The 8,621-nt window shown below is 37.7% G+C and overlaps 1 non-coding gene across 1 annotated transcript; it reads left to right on the forward strand.

Moving 5' to 3' along the window:
- Positions 1-548: 548 nt before the first annotated feature.
- LOC132533573 (U6 spliceosomal RNA) lies at positions 549-655 on the forward strand. Its single transcript, XR_009545437.1, has one exon. It is a non-coding gene; the product is annotated as a U6 spliceosomal RNA (small nuclear RNA).
- Positions 656-8,621: the final 7,966 nt, after the last annotated feature.

An 8,621-nucleotide genomic window follows, 5' to 3' on the forward strand; every position in this document is an offset into this window, starting at 1 on the left:
CATTGTATTTCTGTAACTTTAGTATGAACCAAAAGATAGATTCTGAATGTATGTTTGTTTAATGATGGGATTAAGAGCAGTGTCACAATATATAGTTTGGAAACAAATGATATTGCTATCATTTTTATATACATGTGAAGACCTTGTATGTCCTGAATTTTTGGAGACATGTTCAGATTTATCTGTTATTTTTATGACTGTTAATTCATGAAAATTATTGAGGAACCTCCAAAAGTAAGTACAATTTAAGCAGAAGGACTTTTAAATTTGAAGAAATCAAAACTAATTAAAATAAATAACAGATATTATTGAATGCTATAGAACAAGTTAATTATTGTCTTAGAGATCTGAATTTAGATTTGGTTTGTGACCTAGTTAAAGATGGAAAACTGGTAGGAATGTATTATCCTCACCACTTAGGAAGATAAAGTAACTTTAAAACTACTTTATCTGATAAAGTAGTTTTGTACAGTTTCTTCTGAGTATTGGACAGTTTCTGTTATTGATTAAGTAGATATTTATTTCATTTATTGTTATAAAAACGAAATGTGATCGCATCGGCAGCACATATACTAAAATTGGAACAATACAGAGAAGATTAGCATGTCCCCTACGCAAGGATGACAGGCAAATTCGTGAAGCATTCCATATTTTTTGGGAGTTGGGTGGTAGCGCAGCGGATTAAGCTCAGGAGGCTCAAGGACCAGTGTAAGGATCCCAGTGCTAGCCCCTGACTTCCCACCTTCAGAGGAGTCGCTTCACAAGCAGTGAAGCAGGTCTACAGATATCTCTCTCTCCCCCCTCTGTCTTTCCTTCCTCTCTCCATTTCTCTCTGTCCTATCCAACAACGATGACATCACTAATTACAACAATAAAACAAGGGCAACAAAAGGGAATAAATAAATTTTTCAAAAAAAATGGGTAATGTAATTTTTTCTTTTTTTTAAAGTATATTTATTTATTTATTTATTCTCTTTTGTTGCCCTTGTTTTATTGTTGTAGTTATTCTTGTTGTTGTCCTTGTTGGATAGGACAGAGAGAAATGGAGAGAGGAGGGGAAGACAGGGGGAGAGAAAGATAGACACCTACAGACCTACTTTCACCGCTTGTGAAGGGATTCTCTTGCAGGTGGGGAGCCTGGAGGCTCAAACGGGGATTTTAAGCTGGTCCTTATGCTTTGCACCACATGAGCTTAACCTGCTGCGCTACCACCGGGCTCCCATAGAGAGTGCTTTCAACTTGTTTGACTAAGGATATGAGTGTGTGGATGAATATTTATCCCCCTGGCCCTCTAAAAAATCTTTATTTAATTTTCAGAAGTTAAGTAAGTACAACTAAAAAGCACAAATAAAATTCTTCATATCCAAAATAAACAATTAAAGGCTAACACTCAGCACTGATTAGATAAAAGTACATTGAAATGTGTACATTTTTTTCATTCTATTTCCAGGAGGTCTGTAATTGATTTGACTACAAAGTAACTACCCTGCTCCAGTAGTGTAACTAGTACTTCAGATACACTCAAGTGCCATAATCTGTTTCCTGTTACAGCTTTTAGGAGCTTAGAGATATATACAAAACTTTGGAATCAGTGTAACTTTATTTCCTGTCTTTTGTTATGTTGTTTGACGTGTTATTTAAACTCTTATTTAAATAATATAACCATTGTAATATCAGTCCAAATCTCAGAATGTAATACACCCAGTCATTTTTAGATGTGATTGGGTGTGCTCATGGTAATGGCCATGGACAAGAGTGGTAATGATCATGGACAAGAGTCATTTTCAACTTCAGCTTAGTTGCTTTCTGGGAGATTTTGTATAAGCTTCTGTCACTGCGTCAAGTGCAGATAGGGAGAAGGGTATAAACTAGTTCTTTCCTTTTGCCTGAAACAGTAATCTGGATGAAATTTTTAAACAAAATTAACTGCTTTAGGTTTAGGAAGATTTCTTACATATTGTGTGCTGAAGCTGTTTCACAATCTTACCTTTTAAGTGGATGGGGATTTTCATTTTCTTCAAAGCCATTTTGGTGGGAAGTTAGGTAGGTGGCCTTAGTTACTGATTTCCACATGGTGTTATAGGTTGGATGTAAATAATTATATTTCATTATAGATATGCTTCCTTATTCGTCTATCCAAAACAGAGTAAAAGAAAACTCTAACTTTAAACTTACCTCCTACAACCTTGCCAAATACTTTAAAAACATGAAGTCTTTAGAAATACAGACTGTGTTTCCTTTATTTGTGAGTTGACCCTATGTTCACCTTAATCCTACTCTCTTTGGCATCTCTCCCAGGCCTATTTTCCCTTTGCCAGTTGGGCTTGCCATAGATCTTAACTTTTATAATCCACTCCAAGAACTATTTCATCAATCTTTGAAACTCGCTCAGTCTGCACTTTTCTCTAAGCCTGTTCTGTCACATATTCCCACCAGGCTGTGCTTTCAGTCCATCTTATGGGAAAAACCTGCCGAATTAAGTACGAAATGTCATTTGCAAGGATTTAGGTCTCTCTGTGGTATATGTAGTCTCCTTTTTCCATGCTATTTTTCTACAATACTAAAAGTAGAAAATTAGTGAAAGGTCATGGATGTATTAAAATCCAATGATAATCTTTTTATATAAAAAATTACTTTGACAACTCATTTTCAATACATTCCTCCACTTTCTTCTGCTAACTCATTTCTTTAGTACTGCATTTAGAGAAAGCCAAAAGATAGTACTTTTTTTTTTCTTAACATTTAGTACTTTATTTTAGAAACTACGAGTTTCAGTACTTCTTGGAGATTTTTAAAAAATAATTTTTATAGGGGGAAGGATGTTACTGGTTTACAGTACAGTTAATGAAATACGAGTATGTTTTCTCTTCTCACCATGATAGGTGTCTGCAAACCACACTCACCCTCAGTTTGTGTCCTCCACTGCCATGCAGCAGAATCCCAAAGAACTCTCCTCTACCCCCTCCACCCCCTTACTTCTCAGAGCTTTGGTGTATTATATTGCACCCAGTCCAAGTTTCACTTTGTGTTTTAACTTTCTTTGTTTCTTAATTTCCACCTAAAGAGGGGATCATCTGGTAATGGATCCCTCTTTCTTAGAAAAATAGTACAAATAACATATGGAGACACTCATAACCAGGAAATGGAGCTGAATTTCATTCCCTTCCTTTGAATGTGAGCCAGACCCAATGAAATGCTTGTACAATATGGAGTATAGAAAGAGGAAACCTCACAGGACCAGGTCTATATCTAGGTCGTGGGACTTTGTTAGGAAGTGAACTGCCTGGAATGGAATTAGAGAATACTATGAAAGGAAAGGTCTCATCCGAGTAATGGAGCTGAAGGGTTCACATTCCACACCTGAAGTCTTTGGACACAGTCTGAAGTGAAGCATGCTGAGGTGGCACTTATTGCATTGATTAGGTTGGGATTGGTGGATGCAATATTATTTGGTATGAATTGAGAGAAGCATCCAGAAAAGTGCACCCCACCCTAGAGGTCACAGGACTGGGGGAAATATAGGCTCTACAGAGGAAGCAGGAAGTTCCTTCTGTCTTAGGGTTCAAGAAGACAATAGATAGTTATTGCTATAATCACATTATTTGGTAATTGGGTTAACTTTGAAAAATCCCTTTGTTAGGATTTGTTGTATCATACCCAACATCACCATAATTTATGTCCTTTGATATTATTTGTATATAGCTGTGCCACTAGTTGCTTCTGTTCTGCCTGGTCTAGGCTTTTGAGAGAGTCAACATATCAAAGACTCAGCCTATGTATTGAAAAAGATATAGATATAGACCAGGTCCCGTGAGATAAGAGCATATGTTCACATGTATCCATAAACTAGGACAAAATATATACCTGAAAGCAAAAGTACACAATAGTCTGCAGTCAGTCAGTATAAAGTTCCTAATGAAATAGTATCTAATTAGACTTAAATACCCTCCTCACCTACTTCCTATTACAGTTCTCTCACTCACTCCAAAGCTAACCTTAGCAAAGCAAGGACTGCAAAAGCTGCATAAGAGAGACTGGCATACCTTAATGATGACTCTTTAGTCATTATCAGGTCACCCCATCATCTGGGGCCCTATTTGGGGAGTCCTAAGATTCCTAAATAGACATGATGGGGCTAGACCTTAAATAAATCCCTCTCTCCATTGTTACTGGTCATCTCCATCAGGAACAACACAATAGACCCCTTTGTGGGCCCCACATAGGACTTCGCCCTCAACTTGGATCAACGAGGTAGAGAATGTTCCATCCTCCAAAGGGAGGATAGACAAAATACTCTATGCTACACCTGAGGAAGATGGGTTGATATTGGGGCAGCTTAGAATGTTACTACTCATGACCACAGAATGTGAGCTCAGATCTAGAGGGATGCAGAGGTCACATAGGCTCCATATGGGCCCTGGATCAAATCAAATTGATGGAGTTTACAGTCAACAATATTTATATCCCTTTCCCAAATTAGGGAGCTACTCTCTTCCCTGATCCAGCTTTCTGTCCCTTTTCCAGCCATGACATCATCTCCCCAGACAATAACTTGGATCAACCTGCATATTTCAGGCTCAGGGAAAATAACAAACAAACAAACAAAAACTAGTATAGCCACAGGCCCTTTGGAATATAACTAAAATATGCTTGCTAGCTATCTACAAAATGGAGGACCTCCCAACTCTTCATCTGCACTATTCCAGCCTTTAGGTCCATGACTGGTCAAAAATTTGTTTGGCTTTGTATGATAACTCTCTTTTCAGCCACCAGGTTCCATGATGCCTATCAGACTTCCCTGGACAGATGACCCCACCAGTGTGTCCTGGAACTCGATTCTCCAGAGCCTCACCCTACTAGGGAAAGAGAGAGGCAGGCTGGGAGTATGAATCGGACCAGTCAATGCCCATGTTCAGTGGTGAAGAAATACAGAAGCCAGACCTTCCACCTTCTGCATCCCACAATGACCTTGAGTCCATACTCCTAGAGGATTAAAGAATAGGAAAGCTATCAGGGGAGGGGATGGGATACGGAGAGCTGGTGGTGGGAATTGTGTGGAGTTGTACCCCTCTTATCCTATGGTTTTGTCAATGTCTTCTATTTATAAATAAAAAATATTTTAAAAAAAGAGAAATCCAGTAACATTACAGCATGGCAACCTCGCAGGCATTAGCTTAACCTTGTGATCATAGTTAAGTCACTGGTGATGAATCATGTTGATATCGTATATTACTTGATATGTTACAGCAAGAAGTGTGTTTCAGTTCCCTGGTGTTTTTACCTCAAACCAAAAAACCTTAGTCTAACTATGACAAAAACATCAGATAGGGAGTCGGGCGGTATTGCAGCTGGTTAAGCACTTTTGGCTGGAAACACAAGGACTGCCATAAAGATCCTAGTTCTCGCCTGGGGCTCCCCACCTGTAGGGGAGTCGCTTCACGGGCTCTGAAGCAGGTCTGTAGGTGTCTATCTTTCTCTCCCCCTCTCTGTCTTCCCCTCCTTTCTTCATTTCTCTCTGTCCTAACAACGACAACATCAGTAACAACAATAATATCTACAATAACAATAAAAAACAAGGGAAAATAAATAAATAAAGACAAAAAGTCAGATAAACTCAAATTGAGCACTAAAAAAAAAATAAACAAGACATGCCCCAAACTAAAATAATCTGTTCAATATTCTTCCCAAAACCAAACTAATACTCTTTAAATATTCTTTGGCCAATATTCTTCAAAAGAGTAGCATTGTAAAAATTAAGGAAAAATTGAGAAACTGTTCCAGATTGGAAGTGACATAATGACATGATGACTAAATGCAACAGAATATAGGATATCCTTGATGGGATATTGGAAGAGAAATATATATATGTGGAAAATTTGTTATAGTCTCAGTAAGGTCTTTGTAGTTTTGTGGCATTGATCAATTTGTCATGATTATATAAAATGTTAACATTAAGAACACTGGGTAAAGCATATACAAGAACTCTGATCTATGTAAAATTGTAGTCTAGAGTTATTATCAATTAAAAATTCTTAAAAGTGGGGGTCAAGCGCAGTGGATTAAACACACATGGCGTGAAACCGGCTTTAGGATCCCGGTTTGAGCCCTCTGGCTCCTCACCTGCAGCGGGGGGGGGGGGGGGTCGCTTCACAAGAGGTGAAGCAGGTATGCAGATGTCTATCTTTCTCTCCTCCTTTCTGTTTTCCCCTCTTTTCTCAATTTCTCTCTGTCCTATCCAACAACAAAGATAGCAATAACAATGATAAAAACAAGGCCAAAAAAAAACTCTTAAAAGTTACAAAATAATGTTTTACACTACTTTAGATTCACTTCAGAAAAACAGTTTTAATTAATTAATTGATAAATAAATAAATAAATTAATTAATTAATTTTTTTACCAGAGCACTGCTCAGCTCTGGCTTATGGTGTTGTGGAGGATTCAACCTGGAACTCTGGAGCCTCAGACATTATGCTTTGTACCCTCACCCAACAATTTTGATTTTTTTAAAAAAATAATTTATTTCTTTATTGGGGAATTAATGTTTTACATTCAACAGTAAATACAATAGTTTGTACATGCATAACATTCCCCAGATTCCCACTTAACAATACAACCCCCACTATGTCATTCATCATCTTTCATGGACCTGTATTCTCCCCACCCACCCACTCACCCCAGAGTCTTTTACTTTGGTGTAATACTCCAATTCCATTTCAGGTTCGACTTGTGTTTTCTTTTCTAATCTTGTTTTTCAACTTCGGCCTGAGAGTGAGATCATCCCATATTCATCCTTCTGTTTCTGACTTATTTCACTCAACATGATTTTTTCAAGGTCCATCCAAGATCGGCTGAAAACGGTGAAGTCACCATTTTTTACAGCTGAGTAGTATTCCATTGTGTATATATACCACAACTTGCTCAGCCACTCATCTGTTGTTGGACACCTGGGTTGCTTCCAGGTTTTGGCTATTACAAATTGTGCCACCAAGAACATATGTGTACACAGATCTTTTTGTATGGATGTGTTGGGTTCCTTAGGATATATCCCCAGGAGGGGAATTGCAGGGTCATAGGGTAGGTCCATTTCTAGCCTTCTGAGAGTTCTCCAGACTGTTCTCCACAGAGTGTGGACCAATTGACATTCCCACCAGCAGTGCAGGAGGGTTCCTTTGACCCCACACCCTCTCCAGCATTTGCTGCTGTTACCTTTTCTGATGTATGACATTCTCACAGGAGTGAAGTGATATCTCATTGTTGTCTTGATTTGCATTTCTCTGACAATCTGAGACTTGGAGCATTTTTTCATGTGTTTCTCGGCCTTTTGGATCTCTTCTGTGGTGAATATTTTGTCCAAGTCCTCCCCCCATTTTTGGATGGGGTTATTTGTTGTCTTGTTGTTGAGTCTGGCAAGCTCTTTATATATGTTGGTTATTAAACTCTTATCTGATGTATGGCATGTAAAGATCTTCTCCCATTCTGTGAGGGGTCTCTTGGTTTGGGTTGTGGTTTCTTTTGCTGTGAAGAAGCTTTTTAATTTGATGTAGTCCCATAGGTTTATACTTGCCTTAGTCTTCCTTGTAGTTGGATTCGTTTCATTGAAAATGTCTTTAAAATTTATGCGGAAAAAAGTTCTGCCAATATTTTCCTCTAAATATCTGATAGTTTCTGGTCTAACATCCAACTCCTTGATCCACTTGGAATTTACTTTTGTATTTGGTGAAATACAGTGATTCAGTTTCATTTCTGCATGTTTCAACCCATTGTTTCCAACACCATTTGTTGAAGAGACTCTGCTTTCCCCATGTAATAGTCTGGGCTCCTTTGTCAAAGATTAGATGTCCATACGTGTGGGGCCTCATTTCTGGGCTCTCAATTCTATTCCACTGGTCAGTGTGTCTGTTCATGTTCCAGTACCAAGCAGTTTTGATGACAATGGCACTATAATACAGTTTGAGATCTGGGAGTGTGATGCCTCCGGTTCTGTTCTTTTTTCTCAAGATTGTTTTGGCAATTCTAGGTCTTTTCTGGTTCCAGATAAACATTTGTAGCATTTTTTCTATTCTCCTAAAAAATGTGCTTGGGATCTTGATGGGGATAGCATTAAATTTGTAGATGGCTCTGGGTAATATATTCATTTTGATGATGTTAATTCTTCCAACCCATGAACATGGAATATCTTTCCACTTCTTTGTGTCTTTTTCAATTTCTTTGAGTAGTGACTCATAATTTTCAGTATACAAGTCTTTCACTTCTTTGGTTAGGTTTACTCCTAGATATTTTATTGTTTTTGTTGCTATAGAAAAAGGAACTGATTTCTGGATTTCAATTTCTTCTAACTTAGTGTTTGCATAGAGGAAAGCCACTGACTTTTGAATGTTAATTTTATAGCCTGACACATTACTGTATTGCCTGATGATTTCTAAAAGCTTCTTGCTGGATTCCTTAGGTTTTTCCATGTATACTATCATGTCATCTGCATATAAGGAGAGTTTGACTTCTTCTCTTCCAATCTGTATGCCTTTATTTATTTTTTTTTAATTTTTTTTTAGAAATAATTACTAGATTACCTGAAAAATGTATTTTATTTACTATTATAAATTTTATTGGGGGGTTTAATGGC

This window comes from Erinaceus europaeus, chromosome 16, assembly GCF_950295315.1.
Source record: "Erinaceus europaeus chromosome 16, mEriEur2.1, whole genome shotgun sequence".
Classification (NCBI taxonomy): Eukaryota; Metazoa; Chordata; class Mammalia; order Eulipotyphla; family Erinaceidae; genus Erinaceus; species Erinaceus europaeus.